Source organism: Melopsittacus undulatus, chromosome 4, assembly GCF_012275295.1.
Source record: "Melopsittacus undulatus isolate bMelUnd1 chromosome 4, bMelUnd1.mat.Z, whole genome shotgun sequence".
Lineage (NCBI taxonomy): Eukaryota > Metazoa > Chordata > Aves > Psittaciformes > Psittaculidae > Melopsittacus > Melopsittacus undulatus.
In genome coordinates, this window is record NC_047530.1 from 67,825,214 (window position 1) to 67,842,633 (window position 17,420).

Consider the following 17,420-nt stretch of genomic DNA (forward strand, 5'->3'; position numbering starts at 1 on the left):
TTTTCATCTCCCTTTGGCAAAGTTGCCTCAACGCTGGGTTTAAATCCCTGCCTCAGTGCAGGAGGGACATTCAGCAGTCCCCTGGGTGCAACACTGGAGACTGTGGCCACAACTGGGGAGGGGAACGATTAGGGTTTCAGCTCAAAACCTATTTCAGTTGCTTAAAACCAACAAAAACAAACAAAACCCCCAAAAGACAAAACAAACCAAAACAACAACAAGAAAACCCAAACCAAGGAGACAATCAGTGGAAGAGGGTCAAAGGCAGCCATGTAGGCTGCAATGTCTTGGTGCAGAACAGTCTGCTCCTCCATAGCACCCTTACTGCACTGCAGAGCCACCAGAATAAAACTGGTGCGAGCAGAGCATCGGGTGTGAGCAAGTCAAAGCACCTTGCACATTGATTTGGTGTGGCAAATACACACACAGTCTCCATGGAGCCAAAAGCATCCTTGCAGTACAGCACACGAGGCTACAGCCAGGCTGTAACTCAGCAGAAATGCTGTACTGACTTGCTCTATTTAGAGGTCAGAAGAACAACCCAAAGGGTCTTTCTCCAGCCCCTAGGCCCAAGATCTGAGAGGAACACAACACATTTCTCACCCCATTTCAGACCTGAAGTGACCTCATGTCTTCTGGTTTTTTTTTCCTTCCTTTCATCATCCCCCCTTTGCAGACAGTTTTGTTAACATGAAGAAGCCCCAAAAGACAAGAAAAGCAGGAAGGAGCCCCAACACAGGGCAGGTGCAGAGTCAGAGCAAAGAACGTGTGAAATACAAGGTGAGCTATTTTGTACAGCAAACACTCGTTAGTAAAAGATATTGTTGCCTGCAGGGAGACAGTTTCTGGGTGATTGAACGTAGAACCGTTTGGAACAAATTCAATAAAACTCAGCATGCCTTTTGCTTTTAAATATGCTGTTTTCTCTAAGATGGCGTTTTTTCATGGAAGCGCATTGATTGGGGCCAGGAGTTCACCAGGGAGGTTTCTGAGGTGAGACGCTGGGCACAGTGATCACCTCAAGCCAGGGAGAGGTGGTGACCCACAGCCTGACCTGTCTCATCTGGAGGCAGACATTTCAACACAACCTTCTTCAACAATCACCTGAAGGGCTTTGGTTGTGCTCCAGCATAAAATGTAGCCAGGAAACTTGATGTCGGAACCTCAAAAATGGCTGCAAACCTACTTTGGGGCTTTTGAGTGGTCCAAAGCTGAGGGAAGCCCTGGTTTTAATTGCCTCAATTTTCTATGCCTTTCATGTGGTTGTCACACACGCATGTAGTGTCAGGCTGTCAAGTAGAGGATTCTCAATGGATTCTCTCTTTATTTTTATTTATAAGAGCCTTCAGGACAGATTTAATTGCCAGGGTATGGACTAGCCATCTCCAGTTCTGTCTACAAGTGAATAAAATTGCTGAAGTCTCTGTTTTAATTAAAAGACATGATATCTTTTCCTACCTAGTGTGCAATAGCAACAATAACAGGTTATTAAGAGGAGTAATATCAATCCAATCTGATCTGGTCTGTGTAGTTATTAGGCCTAGCTAACTATTGATATTGATTTTATTGCTAATATCACTGCCACAATAAGAAATCAACCACAGTGCATAGTTTTGCATCATTCATCATGCTGTTCATTTGTTTGGCTTGGATCAGATGATTGTTTTTCTCCCCATTGCCCAAAATACACATTTCTTTCTTGGGTTTTACCTCTTTTACATTCATCTTTACTTCTTCCTCACTACATCTTTTGCTTCTCCCCTCTCTTGGGTTGCCCCTTGACCTCTATAGAAGAATTTCTTGCATGATCAAAGCCAATGCATATATTTTCCTTACTCTGAATTCAGCCAAAGAAGCATGCAGTAGTTTATGAGTCAGCAACACAAGACAGAGCTGCTGGTCATTGAGAGAAATTGCCAGGGATTTGGATCCTCAAAATGGCTGAAAAGAGAAATAAACAGAGAATCTCTTATCCTTTCTCTTCATCATTCATCTCATTTTTGTCCCAGGTTTGAGCATTGTGCACAACACAGGAATTTTCTTCTATCTCCCCATAAGGAGCTTGGAGTTGAATAAGCACGGGGCTGGACAAATTCCCCCTGTGAAGCTGTGAGCTGGGAGGGTGCTTGTCCTCATGTGCTTCAATGCACAAAACTTGGTTTTGGCTCCTGATGTTCCCAGGGAGTTAAATTTAACTGTGGGTTATCTGCAGTTTCCTTGCAAAGCTGTCTATCACCTCTCGTACCTCCCAGCCTCTTCCTTGTTCACTCAAGAAAATAACAGCTCACACCACTCGCAGGCTCTGAAAGAGCCCACGTAATTGGTACACTCTCTACAAAGTACATCTCAACCAACAGTGTGGCTATTTGGAGCACAAAGGGTGGTCTCATCTTTTCGGAAGGGTCATAGGTTGACAGCCTCGTTTGTTTTTCTCAGTGTTTGTCCAAGAAAAGAAAACCCATCCCATCTCCTCAAAGTCAAGTCTGGTAGCACCAGTTTAGAGCAGGTCTAGAGGAAGAGGGCAGGTTTCCATCCAGCAGCTGTGCAAAAGCCTCAGGGCCAGCCTTGACCTTTCTGGTGATTAACCAGCTCTCAGCTTTCCTTTTCTTTCTTTTTTTTTAGCTCCACATCTAGGTAGGATGAAGGATTTTAACACAAAACTGCAGAGATCTGGGAAATGTGGAGTCTCCTGTGCACCTGCCTTTACGTCCTCAGACCCCTCTCCATTCACAACTGAACAGAAAATCGCTACATCATCATTTTAGTGTAGACAGCATCTTGGGACCAAAACCACTTTATTTTGCTGTTTTGTTTCCTGACCTGGCAGTCTTGGTTGGGTCCTGCTATTGGCTACCATTAGCATCTCTCTCTCACACAACAGATAAATAGCAACACTAAGAGTCATACATACTTATAAATAAATATAAAAGGAGCATCCATTCAGACATGAATACAAAGCTTGAGGATACCACATCTCATTCTTGTTAGCTGCCCCAGGCGGTATGAACTGACAATCAAAATTCACCAAGCACCAAAAATATTAGTTTAATATTTGTGTGTGCTCAGCTTCTTCTTGTGCTGGGATGACAAACAGCCTTGCGAAGGCATTGCCGGAGGCACTAACACTTCCATTCTCTCTCACTGATTCTGGCACAGAGGGATCTTTTCAAACCAATAAGTGCTTTTTTGTCTTTGCTGAAGGGACTTCTTCTATGGGGTGATGTTTTGCTAGAGGAAATGATCTAAGAGCAGAGATGGTTGTGATTCAATATCATGCTCGGGAATTCCTTGTAAAGCCAAGAGAGAGACAAACTGACATTACAGCATTACTTTAGCCTTGTTCAAATTTCTCAGAGTCTTTTTTTGAGTGAGGATCAGGCAACAAACCTACAAAGACTGTGATGCCTTTTCATGTTGCATCTGGTAGCTTCTGCTCCCAGGTGGAACAGCAGAAACACGATCTTTCTTGTGGGTTACATTCTGGCCCACATGAGAACATGTGGAAGTAAGGGGAGAAAAGTTAAAAAGGAGAATGAGCTCTTCTAACCCCACTGTTAGGGTCAGCTTAAAGTGGAAGGAGTTGAGAGCAGCTGGAATGTCAAAGTTGCTTCCTCACATCCTTCCCTACTGATCCATCCCTGCTTTGGAAGCATCAACCACCAACTAAGAGTTGACAGGTTAATACAGAAGGAAGGAAAAAAAACCAAACCAAACCCAAAGAACAAACCCAAACAAAACCACAACCACGAGGAACAGATTTACACATTTTCTCTTTGCTTTCCCTCCTCATGGCCTTTTTATTGCTGACAGGCAGGATGTCCTGAGCTGATGTACCAGAAACCCAAACAACAAATGGCTGTCAGAAACAGACATGCTCACCTGCTCTTCTTGCAGGGCAAGCTCAAGCACAGCAATTTGACTGAGTTACCTTCTTGCATTGCAAGGAGATAGGTCAAACCCCACTCTGGTGCCATGAGGGCATCCCAGATTTCCCAACCCCACCCCCTCTAAGCTAGCATGAGTCACACCAACATCAAGCTTCAGGTAGCAGCTTCCTCCTGCTGGTAACATACTTATTTCTGGCCACAAGCAAAGATGTTTTGGACATGTCTCTCAATGAGCAGCAGAGAAGAACAATGCTGACTCTCTCCCCATCAAGGTGGGCTGTGGCAAGGCAAAGTCCTGCTTTCGCTCCAGCACTACACTGAATCACAAAGCTTTGTATTTGCCTGTCAATATCCCAGTTGGATTCTGCTTCTATATATTTAATTCGAGATGAGTACTGCAGGACCTCTTTTGTTAGCTGGATACCTCATGCACACTGTTATTATTCCTTTCATAAAAAATCAATAAAGACTTAGGAACAACAACCACCAATAATAATAGTACATCTCTCTTTGTGTTGCAACTTCCTGAACAACTCAGAGGAGCAGCAGACAACAGTCCAAACAGAAGATTAAAAAAATAATTAAAAAAGAAAAGAAGACTGGTTTCCAAATTGGACCTGGTCTACCAGTCTGTTGCCTTTGGAAAAAAGTTTCCAGCCACTTAAAACTGCAGCAGAGGAAGGGAAGAAAAACCCAGTAGATAAGGCACTGTCTACTAGATATAGTAGATGTGTCCCAGATCTCTTGCCTATGAAACGTAGTCAAAAACACTGACAGAAATTTTAGAGCACCACTTTGAAAGCCATAGGCAATCTGATGTGCCTTCCTTGGCACTGACCAGACTCAAGGAGACACATTCCCTTGATCGTTTCTATGCTGCTTTGAAATGAGGCAGGATAAAGAAAGATTTCCCTGCCCTCCACCTCCAGCAAACAGCCACAGAAGCAGGAGCTGAAATTACCCAGGATCTCTACAGTTCATCTCCAGAGTATCATTTAATTACCATGCATGAGAGGTTAAAAAAATAACCACATACCTGCAAGGCAACACTTTCTCCTCTCCTTGTACTCTCATGAGTTGTTCTCTGGATGGACCAGAGAGCAGCCCTGGGTACAGCAGGACCAGTGCAACCATAGGGTTACTGCTGCAAGGACCCTCATGGTTTGACTTTGCTGCACTGGTTCTCACAAAGCGCTGGCAGGACACAACACAGTTCCCTAGGTCAGGAGCTGGCCATCTGAACTCCAGGTCAACACCATCATCAAGTGAACTACAGCAGGCTGAGTGCTCCTTCACAAAGAGCCCCCCAGTATTTCCTGAGGGACCACTTGCTCAGGCACAACTTGCACTTCACATTTACCAGGCATCCAGCATCTGGGTTAAAGAAAATATATAACATTTTAATACTATTGTTTTAAAGGTTAATGTATTCACAGCCACAGCTCCAAGCAGAGATTTCAGTTCAAGAACAATCATCTGGTGGCAGGGTGGTATTGAGTAGATGACCTAGGTCTCTTCCATCTCTAACTTTTATGCATGTTTGCCTCCTTTTTTCATTTCTTTCCTTTTCTGGTTCATCCATCCAAAGTAATATAAAACTAAGGCTAAACACAGCTGGGGTTTTATCCACATCCCAGCACATATCACACCACCTATGCTCCTCCACTATGGAGGATTGCTGCTATTACTACACAGAAACAGACATCTTTCCTGACTTCCCACTCATTCCATGTGCAGCTTTCATACACCAGAAGACTGCTCCAAGCACTACAAGATAAGGAAATTCAAGTACCAAAATCAAAGAAAAGCTGGTGCCCTTGGCTATATTAACAGCTGATGAAAAGACAGGCTCTACCTCCTCAAAACCTTCTCCTGTGCTACTAAAGAAAAGGTGCAGAAAACACAGCCAGAAAGCCTTTTAGCTCTCAAAGGAAAAATTAAAACTCAGGAGGGTGGTAAGCACTAACCTTAAATACAGACAGGGGTTATTTCTGGAGAAGCCTCATGACAGACCCAACAAAGAAGAGCCCTCAACACCCCAGCAGCACATCACTAATATACTACTGCTCAGGTCTTCCCTTTTTATCCTCCAGCAGCAAGGTCCACTCAATTAAATGGCTTTAGTTGGAATTACACCTCACCTGTTAACCCATCTTGGCTTTCCTCTATGCAGCTGAGCAGCAAATGAAGGTTGGAGACAGGACTGACCCCAACAGCAGTTGCTTAGAGACCCTCAGAAATGGATGGTGTTTATAGCAGAGATGAATTTATTAAAGAGAGTGCTTTGGAGATATATTCATACTTTTCTGCATTAGAGGAAGAAGTTTCATTAGACACAGAATAGCACCCTTGGGTGTATGGAAATGTGCCATATTTGTTTAACCCAGTTTTTTAATGACATGTATAGGAATGTTATTAGTCTTAATTTTTAATTTGAAGCCCAGGTGTTAGTTTTTCTACAACTCTGCTGATTCTGGGAAAAAGGGAAAGCCCTCCTAAATGTTACACCCAGGCAAACCCATGCTAAATCCTTCCCTTCCAAGGAGCATAGGGAAGGGGCAGGGGGTGCTGGAAGGAGGACTCAGACCACTGTGGTGAAGGCAGTACAAGAGGAAGCTTCAAGTGTCCTTGGAGAGGGTGTGAGGCCCTCCAAGGAGTTTCACACCGTAACATAACATTACCCTCCTTTGTGTGCTCAGATTTGTTAGTCTTGACTTCATCACAGCCCAGAATGATGTGAACATCCAGCCTGGGCAGAGCTGCATCACACTGCAGCTGAAAAGTCTTCTGGCCTTCTGAATTCCAGGTCAGCATGATCCAGGGATAAAATTCAACCCTGTGCCAGAACCCACACAAAATGTCAACAAGATCCTTTGGAGTCTCAAGCATGCTTAATGCTGGCCTTGACCCAAGGCTGAGTTACAATGGGAAGTGCAGTAGCAGGCACTATAACAAAACAGGAGCAAATTAAAGAGAAGAAAGGCACAGCTAAGGTGACTCAGATGAAATTTAGGCCATCAAAACACTGCCCTGTTGTTTCCTACTGCGTTGGTGATTTTGAAAGTTCAAAGTTTGCCTGTGGGAAATAGGAAAGGTAAAGATGTAGGCTGTGTCACTGTGGCCTTAATATTCATGGCCCAATTGTGCCTCCTGGCATGTGCTGGGACTGGGTGCTTTCCTTTTGGAGAAGGAAATACAGATACCATCAGAAGCAGAACTGGCCAGTATTTCTTTCTACAATTTTATTCAAACTACCATTCTGGGGGAAAAGCAAAAAACCTCTTTCATCCAAATGCAATTTTCTGTGGGAATTACATGATCTTGAGGTTTCCTCTTGTTGCCTCTTCCTGGTATTGAAGAACTGAAATGTGCAAAATTAAAAGGAAAAAAAGAAGATATTTTTGTGTAGGATAGCTGAGAGCTGAATGGTTTTGATCGACTGGATGAAAGCATTCAGGAAAATTCCAGATCAAGCACAGTAAGTTGTCCAAGTGAAATGGTGCTTTTTGGCACTCGGGGCTCCTTTCTGAATAAAAATGTTGATGCTGGGGGGAAGGACAGAAGGGAAGAAAACCTGCCCCAGCAAACTCCACTCCTAATCCCCCTTAAAATTGTGAAATAAATAGTTTTTGTCTCTTTTTTTCCTTTTTTTTTTTTGTAGCAAATGTGGTCTCACCAGATTATAACAACCGGCAGAGGGGGGAGCTCCCATGATAATAACTAGTTATTCCAATATAAATAATCAGAGTTAAAAACCCTACCTTTTGTGCCTGGTGCAGTGTTGGACAGGCAGTCTTGTTACAGGTCTGACACTTCTCTATGCTCACGAGAGGACAAACTGGCCAACGCGGTCTCTCCCGTCACCCTAAGATTAAGGGATTACCATTAATTAGTGCTGCAGCTCTGCCAGGGCCCTGCCTGTGCTGCCTGTGATACACTATCTTTTTATCAGAGAGAAGCAGATGGATCCAAATTTCTAAAAGCTCTGGGATGGAAAGAGCAGGTATGAGGCAGCAGGTACGAGGCAGAAGGTGGGGGTATGGAGATGGCAGGGCTGTGGATCATCAGAGAGGAAGCTAAAACCTCAGTAATTCAAGGTTTTTCTTATTTCCTAAACAGAAAAGGCATGTGGGATCTGGCTCCATGTTCATACATCAGCAACTGTCTGCCTGTCCCCTGACGTTAGGTTTGGACTCTTGAAGTAGCAAATCCCCCCAAAATCTGGAGCAAACATTGCAAGAGGGAATTTCCATGTGTCCCCCTCTAAAGACAAAACAAAGGTTCTACCACAGGAAAAGGTCTATTTTGAAAGATGGTTGAAGTGGCTCTGTTAAAGGCAGGAAATCTCAAGTCAGTTAAATGAGGAGAAGATATCTCCCTATCTCCTTCATTCCTCCAGGGAGATAGCTCCTCTTCTCTCTGCTTCCCATCAGATATTGAGCTTGTAGCATCCACTGCTGTGACACTGGAAAAAGCAAATCCTCAACCTCTCCTGGCCTTTGTGAGAGACGGGCACTGAGATCTTAACAGTGACTAATGAAAGCAAGCTGTCTCTGTCCCTTGGCACTTAGGATCACCTTCATTTCCAAAGAACAGATGCCTGGCACTACTCAAAATGCCCATCTCTTCAGTTGGATTGAACATTGTCCTTGCAACAGTGAATCACCTCTGGAAGTGCAATACTCCTATAATGGGGTCCAAATTGGGAAACCAGCTGTGTTGCCAGAAAAAGAGACTCATTTACCCAAAATAGGGGGGTTGCTATTGGTGTCTAGCATGTGGCTCCTGTGGCATGCCTTTCCAGGTGTGGCACCCTGCACTTGGCAGGAGGCGAGCATCAATTATCCCAGGGCATCTAGAGAAGGAAACATCAAATATGTTTACCAGACGGTCTGGCCAAGCAGCATCAGGAGGGGAAGATGAAGGTGTCAGACATAGCAGGAGCCCAGCTGATATTGTGTTCTCACTCTTCTTTTTTTCTGCATTAATTAAAAAAATAACACTTTCCTGAGGACAACCCGGCTAAGCTCACTTTGGAATCACATCACCAGCAGCATAAAACAAACAGGGACAGCCTGCAGAATTGTTAGATCTGAACTGTGTCCAAATCCAAGTACCACAATGTATCAACAGGTCTGTTTATAGAGAAGAGCCCATCTGTAGAGCATCCCAACCTGCAGGATGCCATATCAGGTGCCAGGAGATTAAGACTGTTCTGATACCACCATGGCATAAGAAGTTCCCTGGAGTGGTTCTTCTCCAGAGTTTGCCTATCCTTTCCTCACTGTCAGAGGTATTTCACCTGCAAGGTATTTCACCTTCACGTCTAAGTGAACACCTTAGCTTAGAGTTGCCTATTCTCTCTCCTCTCTGCCCTTCTGAATCTTTTCAAGGTGCCACAGCCCACCCCCATCAGTAGGACTTGCTCCATGCATAGCTGATTGTATGCCCACTGTCCTGCATGTGTGGACACAAACACTGGTACACCATGAGATGCTTATACATCATGCTTATGCTTACACCATGAGATGCTTATACACAATGAGGTGCTTATATTCTGGTGCATGGATGCTTTTGGCACATGTAAGAGCAGGGGGACCTCCCATGCCTCTGTGCCCACATTTCCACAACCTTGGGCAGCATGGCTGAAGCAGGGATTGTACCAGTCAGCCTCAGTTAGCTCCTAGCCTGCAGCCCAAACATCCCTGTCTCAAGTTTGGCTTTTTGCCTTGCTGCTTTTTTTTCCCAGAAATAAAGTAGATGAGGAGTGCTTGGTTAACAGGTGATTTCCCTGTTCTCTTAAATCAGCAAAATTAAATGCTTTCTTCCTGATGGCTGCTTCATAAAGAACTCAAAGGATTTTACTCATTTATTCCTTTAAAAAGGAATGCATTATCTGTTTTAAAAGATGCGGTTTTACGGATAAAATCCTCAACAAAGCTCCATCTGCTGAACCTGCGCTCCACTGATTTTCCCAACAAGCCAGGGCTACAGAAACCCACCTGAGCAAAATCAGGGGTTTTGGCAAAGTCTAGTCTTACTGTGCAGCCTCCGAGACTTGTACAACCCACCTTAGAAACATGGGATTTCTGACGGTGGGATGCTTTCAACCAGGCGATGCAGTCCTTTCCTCCTTGGAAAGGTTATACGTGCTCAGAAGCCAGCACTTTTAGAGCTTTAAGTCAAGGCATTCTTGGGTTTGAGTGCTGTAGGAAAGGAAATACGACATGCACAGCCCTTTTAATATATGTTAGCCAAATAAATGTTCCCATTTCAAGGCAGGTGAAGCAGTAATAAATATCAGGTAGGAGAAGTGAGCCCAATGTACCTTTTCATTTGGATGCATGGTATTTTTTTTTATTATTATTAAATAAAAATTCACTCTACAGAAATGCAGCCCAGACCTGTTAGCTCAGGCCAGCTCTCGTTAAAATGATTATTAATGGTAGTGCACCTCTTCATAATGGGAATGAATGGTCCAGCCACCTTTCAGTTCTACACGTATTACTGACTTATTCTTTCAGCCTCCTCTTAGTTGCAATATTCCCCCCCACAGTCTTTCCCTCCAGCCCTTGAAGATCTGCATGCGGGAAATCCATCTTGTAACTTTTAATGCTTATTTTCCTAAACAGATAAAAATAAACCATTCCATTTGGATGAAAATACAGGATGTAGCACCAAGACCACCAAGGGAGACAGAGTGGAAAGGGAGAAGGAAGAAGAATCTTTTCTCCCTTTTCCATTTATTTCAAACACAAATGCATAATCTATCTCCTTAACAGTCCCTCGCCTCCCAGATAAATGATTTCCTCACCATGGTGGACCAAGGGATGACAAGAGGAGGATCGTAACTCATGGAAAGGAGGAAAAGGCAGAAGAGGCAGAGATTTCCCAGCACTCAGAGTGTTTCTCAAAGTGCACTGTGTAAACCCCAGGAGGACTTTCTACTACAGCAAAGGCAATTTTGGCATAGCAAAGCCTTGCAAAAGCAATTTTTAAAGCAAAGGCTGCTCCAGAGCCCTTTGCCTGGCTCTTCCCATGAGAATCCGAAGGGCCAGCAGGAAGCGCATGCCCCGGATATCCAGGAGAGCAGGGGAAGGAGTGGGAAGGAGGAAGAAGGGGGGTCCACACCTTTGCTTCTGCCTCTGCATGACAAGGAAGGGTTGCTGTGTTTTCACGCCCGCTTAATCACTTGTAATCCTGCAGGAGCAGGCTGCCAGGGATGGGCAAGCATGCCAAACCATGCCAGGATGAGTACAGGTTTGGCGATACAAGTTCTGGCTACCAGCACAGGGTCCTTCCCCCACCAGCTGCTCCATACTGGATCTGGGTAGTTCATACACTGGAAAAAAACACTGATGGCTTCAAACCTTGGCCTCTGTCTTTAGACAGCTTCTGGCAGCATTAGTCATGCAGGCAGTTGAAAACACAGGCTCTTGAGCAAGCCCCAAGCTCCTCTCAGGTCACTGTAAAGCAACCACTAATCGAGAGCTTACATGCTGCTGCAGCCAGCTAAAAGAGAGAAAACAGACAGGTGCATTTTGATGCATCAGGATAAATAAACCTGGCTGGAGCTGGCCATTGATAGTTTGAATAACTAGTCAGCAATATTGGAGTTCTTGAAGCCATCTCAAGGGGTTCAAACCCCCCACACAACAACTCCCCCCAAAATCACTACCTCTTTCAGACCTCCCAAATGTGAAAGCCAAAACAGCACACATCCTACCAAAATTCCATGTGGTACCACAAGTGGGTATCGTGTACCAAAAATGTCCCAAATATACAAGGTGCTCTCGTGATACCCCACGAACACTGCCACCACACATCTCTAAAACATCCCACAGCTATGTGCTGCAGATCCCCCCCAACCCTGACAGCTTCTGACATGCACCCCAGAGCTATTCTCCAAAGTCTTCAGCACTTCCCACCGTTAAGCGGATATTGAAGAGGAAGTGTGTTTGTACTGATTCACCAAAGTATGTGGGTTAAAAACACGGTAATTACAGGTTTTGGCAGAAGAGCACTCATGCAGTGGCAGGGGCAGAAGAAACACTGTGGCGTGCAGCTCTGGGACAAGGCTTGCAGGGACCAACCCTGAAACCACTGGAGCTACATGGCACTACTGGATGGGGCAAAAATAGCCAAGGGGAGTAGGGGTTAACCTCTCCCACATTATACTGCTGAGAATTTCAGCTGGAATTCTTCAAGGCTGGTCTCTACATTTTCTGTTTAGTTGCTTTCCTAAAACAAATTTCCAAACTCCAGCCAACCAAATAAAGATTCCAGCTCCCTGTCTACTGGCTCAGTCTCCACCTGCAATGTGGTGAGCATGGACGGAGAGACATTTGCCTACACTTATGTAAAAGTGATTACAGGCAGGAGCCTGGGGGATTTGTTTCGGAACAATGTTGTAATGAGCCCAAGGATTATCTGCTGGCCAGATACAGGTCTTTTTCCCAGAGGGGTGGCAGCCATAAATTAGATAGTCACAACACATTATTTCCAGTGAGTTAACTCCCAATGCTGCACCTCTGTCCCACCAAGGAGGGCGACAGCACAAATTGAACCATCCCCAGCAGATGCGCCCCAAATCAAAGATGTTTTGGGTGAGGAAAGGGGCCAGGGGAGGATTTGTAATGGCCCAAAGTGGTGGAAATTCATTACTCTGATAAGGCCCTGGGAGTTGTTGGTTTGAGCTTCAGCCATGGACAGTCCCTAGAGAAATTTCGCCATATTCAAGCTAATCTTCTTATGAACATTGTTGTGGGGTTTTTTTTTCATTTTATCCGACATGTGTCAAGCAGGCCTACTAAGCCTATTACATCTCCAGGGAGCCTGGTGTTTTCTCATTTCCCAACATGCCCCCTCCTCCCCCCATTTGAATGCTGCTTGTCTCCTTTTTAGCTCCTCTGGACATTTTTCTATCACTACAGACAAACAAACAAATATTTTTTATAATTAGCATTGAGAAACAAATCTCGATGGGTTTGCAGGCTCAGGTGAGATAAACAGCAAGGTTCCTGCTACGCATCCAAAGTCTTTTGGAGCTTGTAGGCTTCAGCTATGAGCTGTAAAACTTGCTGGACAATCCCTTCTTGCAGCGTTAGCTTATTTTTCTTTCCAACAAACCCTCAAAATACATAAACAGTTAACTAGACATTTTTTCTGTGCTTCTCTGGTACAAAACAGATCAAGCTATTGATGAAGCCCCATTGAGTATTGCCTTTAATTGTATTATTCCCTCTTAATTTACAAGCATAAATAGGCAGGGATTACACCCCTCAACAGGATGGTTTTAAATTACGTTAATACAAACCTGTCTTTGAGCTTCAGATTGAGGGATATGCCTTGAGGAAGGGACATTTTCCCTGAGACCTCTCTCCCCACTCTACTGGAAAGCTTGTAAGAAGCCAATAGAAAGGAGGAAAAGGAGGAGAAAACAAACAAGTAAAGAAACAAACAAATAAAATCTAAACTAACAACAAAAAAAACAAACACCAAACCCCACCTGTGCTGTAAATTACTGTTTTCTGGAGGAAGCATTGAGTTCTCGCTACTCAATGGGAGACTAGAAATACCCAAGGAGCAAGAAACATTCACGCACGTACATGCACACACACCAACACGTACACTCTGGAGACTTCACTACAGAAAATCAATGCAAGCTTATCAGCCTGCAACAGAGTCAGGACAATTAAACATTTCCCTCTCTGCCTTTATATATTGGATTTAAGTTTTGGAGTTGTTTTCACCTATGGGTGGAAAGAAAGAAGCATCTGAGGCAGCATCTCTTATGGAGAGTTATCTCTGATGCAGGCAGCAGCCAAAATTATTTTCAGGGCTCACTGCTGCCTTCTCAGCCCTTAAAAACAGAACAAAAACAAAACACTTGTCTTTTGTTTCCTAGCTATGGGCCAAAAAAAATGAGTGTAGTGTGCATTCAACATCAGTTTCTTTGCTTGAACCTCTCTTTGTGCATGGACTTCCGCACTCATGCGAAAAGTCCTTTCCTAAATGCTGAGCTTTGTCATCTGGCACAGAGTAAAACTTGGTGGAGGAGGCTAGCAGAAACCAGAAATGGGGCCCAAGTGGCAAAACTGAGCCTGAGCTGCCCCCCAGGTCTGTGCATGGGTTTGGACGAGGTGGTGGATGCAATCTCCTACAAAACCAATCTATAAAAGCACTAGCTCTTAATTCCATCAGAGCCAAAGGGTGTTTGAAGCCCCAGAGGAGTCTCAATCCAGCATCTATGCATATCCTCCTATTTTTTTGCCTGGTTTTTACTGAAAAGCAGTTACTCCAGCTCCAAGTCATTGGAAGAATGACAAAGCACCAAGATTAACCAAATAATTCATAAGCTAAATAACTGACAAACCAGTGATCGCTCTTGCCAGTGACTGCTCCAAACACCTCCACGTGGAGGTTCGGGTGGATCACCTAGGAGCTCTGCATGGCACGAAGTCTTGGGGAAGGACACCAGCATCCCCAAACCCCTGGCTGCTAACTTTACATCCTACAAGCATCCTCCATCTCCTGGGAACTGAGGTTTGAAGCAGCAGCTTCTTTTTCATTTATTTTTTTTAATCTCCCCCAGTCAAAATGGTCAGAGTAGATAATCCAGGCTTAGATCCCTTTGAAGTCAACCGAAAGACTTTCAACTTCAGCGAGCATCTGAGCAGGGACCCCAGGCCTCCACATACCTGATCTGCAGGCATCACCAGGGATTTGGGCAACTCAGGCTCCATCCACATGGGCATGCTTTAAAGCCATTGGGTCCAAACCTTGCCTTGGGAAGAGATCAAGCACAGCAGATTTGCCTACAAGCCTCCTGTTTTATCACATGTTAGCCCTGTCCAGATGTCAGGCACTATCCCTCTGCTAACAATCCTCCTTCTTCTTTTATCTCCCCATTAAACTGCTGACAAGACCTTTCTGGCGGCCTTTTCAAAAGCAGAGGAGATCAAAAAATCAACAGAATATTTCAAAAGCAAAAGTCCTTAGGGAAAATAATAGGAAAAAAAGACAAAGTAGGAGGGAGAAAGAGCCTGCAATGCTGTTATAGTGCCCAGAGCCAAAAGCATGAGTCTGGTTTTGCAAGCACTTTAACTCATTCCTGATAGGAAAGAGGCTGGGGATGGCTTTTCCTTTCATGGAGCTGCTTGCACAAGCATTATTGGTACCTCTAGCCTTGCCCTTGCAAACACATGTGCTGTGCTCAGTGCTGCAGACAGCAGTAAAAAGGCACATCTGGTTGCAGCCACAACAAAACCATAACGTGGCATCCTGGCCCTGTCACATGCTGACAGTAAAGTTCCTGCTGGAATTGTGGGGACCAGCAGCATGCTTCACAAGGTGCAAGGATCTCTCTGCAGGACTTTACCTTCCCTTTGAAGACAGCAGCCAGCACAGAGGAGGAAAAACCGGGAGGAATGGAGTGGGGGAGTGGAATACCTTTCCCATCCATGCAGAGAAGAGATGTTCCTTTTGATGGGCAGGTGAAGGCAATTTATCTCCCCACCTAGTTGACTTTACCTTTACTGCCACTTTTCCACAGTGCTCCAACAAAGCTGTAGAAAGCTTTAGATTTATTGCCAGCTTTCAAAGAACACCAAAGCAGAGGCGACGCAGGAAGGTGACTCTGAGCAGCTGACAGCAGCAGGCAGGGAGCACCAGATGAGAAAATAAATATATAAATATTCCTAGCCTTTGCTGACACGGCCAACACTATGTCAGCAGTGACAGTCCACGTGCGCCAGGAGAAAAATGCAGCCAAAGAAAGCAGTAACCTCAAGCAAACCCAGTCTTTATTTCATTTTTTCTACCTGGCTGATCATATTTGATCCTCTATTTAACTGGTGGCAGAAAGCTGCTGGAACAGAAAGTATCAGAGATGGGCTCTACCCCCCCACCAGTTTTGTATTTTTTTCCCCTTCTCGTTCTCTTAAAGATTTTTCACTGGATTCAGAGTTGGCCAGATTCTGCCTGCTCCCCTGGCTAATGCACGTTCTGGTTGCAAAGAGCTCTTTGCTTCAGCAAAGCCTGAATTGTTGCTGGGGAAAAACACACCTAAACTCATTGCACTAATAAAAAAATAGTGGGCAGAGGAGAGCAACAGCAGATAAATCCCCATTTCGTCATGCAAAGAAGGACACCTTGGCATAAACAGAGGCACTTGTTATTCACTCCTCATAATTTGTTATTTATTATCCCACTTCTTCCAAAATTGCAGGAATCTAATCAGTGCAGAAGCAACAGTGGATAATTTCAGTGATCAGTCACTCACTACCAATAAGGAATAATAAACAGCTGGGGTGACCACTTGAGAAGATCCATGAGCTAACGCTGGCTAGCACAAGCTGCTCAGTGACCACTTCTGTGCCATGAATAGGATCTCAGGCTGAACACACACTTAAACCCATCCTTAACACCAAGCCTTTAGCAATCCCATCAATGCCTGTGGATTACTTTACATACTCATGGTATAAGCACGTGCTTCTGGATCAGGGCCGAGGTTCATCATATGCCTGTCAGCATGTTGCTTAGGAGACGAGAAGAAAATGCGTAAATATAAAAGAACTCTCCTGCACCCTAGAATGACATAAAAAAAATCATTCTGAAGATAATGTTTCCTTGTCTAAGAATAACGTAAATTGCTATATCACAAGATGATGCTATTTCATTTTATTGCCTTACTTCCAACCCCCTTATACAACCCAAGATTCTCTTGTGTCATTACAAACCCATCCAAAGAAACTGGGAAGTTAAGAGCCCCATCACACAACTGGGAAACAGCAGCAGAGCCCTGCCAGCAGAAGCAGCAAGAGGAGCAGCTAGACAGGATCTGATCAATGCTGCTCTAAACTCACTTTTGCGCCCATGGGAAAGAGTCACGGACATCAACTTCTGCCCTTAATACGCTTTTATATATAAGTGGTACTGAGTTACTGAGGGATAAGGGGCCAAGTTGTCTGGCCCCCTGCTCCACTAACATCTGTGTCTCCTGTAAGGGCCTGTCTGGTTCTCATCTTCAGGAACATACTGTACAGTTGCAGTTTCACCTGCAGCTTCATGGTGACAGCGCTTTGTCCCCCCAGAATGTAGTGTCACATTACCTTTATGTTACCTGCCAGGTGTGCTGTTGGTCATCTTCCCTTTCTCCCTGGAGCTGATGGACTATATGTATATGCATATATATGTTTTTCCTCCTTTGCTTTTGTTTGTCTTCTTTAAGGCCTACCTGAGCTGCTATGTATCTGTTGCTTTCAGTGCACGGCATGGTACAACAAATTTTGATAAATACGGTATTATTTAATTCCCTAAGTGACATAGTGGGAGACTGCTGAAAGATGCCCACAGCTTTCCCATCTGGCCATTGTCCCTGCAACTGTGGCTGGCACCTGGCATTGCCTCAACTGGTCCCTCAGGTGGCCAGGCATCCCACCTGATACCCCAGGCTGACTTGGGGTGTTCTCCCACAGTGCTGGCTCTGTGCTGGTTTTTGTCCTGGTGCCTTCCAGGGCACTGTGGCTGAAG

General features: G+C 44.6%; 1 long non-coding RNA gene across 7 annotated transcripts in view; it reads right to left on the reverse strand.

Moving 5' to 3' along the window:
* LOC115947249 (uncharacterized) overlaps positions 1 to 17,420 on the reverse strand; it is a 47,955-nt gene that overhangs the window by 18,301 nt on the left and 12,234 nt on the right. For 3 of the 7 annotated variants that reach the window (XR_004081190.2, XR_004081188.2, XR_004081184.2), the window contains exons 4-7: positions 9,959 to 10,093; positions 8,772 to 8,866; positions 7,649 to 7,752; positions 4,924 to 5,261 (exon numbers count right to left, since the gene is read on the reverse strand). This is a non-coding gene — a long non-coding RNA (uncharacterized lncRNA). Of the gene's footprint in view, positions 1 to 4,923; positions 5,262 to 5,854; positions 5,917 to 7,648; positions 7,753 to 8,631; positions 8,743 to 8,771; positions 8,867 to 9,958; positions 10,094 to 16,361; positions 17,106 to 17,420 lie in introns of those variants that run through there. The other 4 variants (XR_004081185.2, XR_004081186.2, XR_004549560.1 and 1 more) reach the window with 4 other exon arrangements.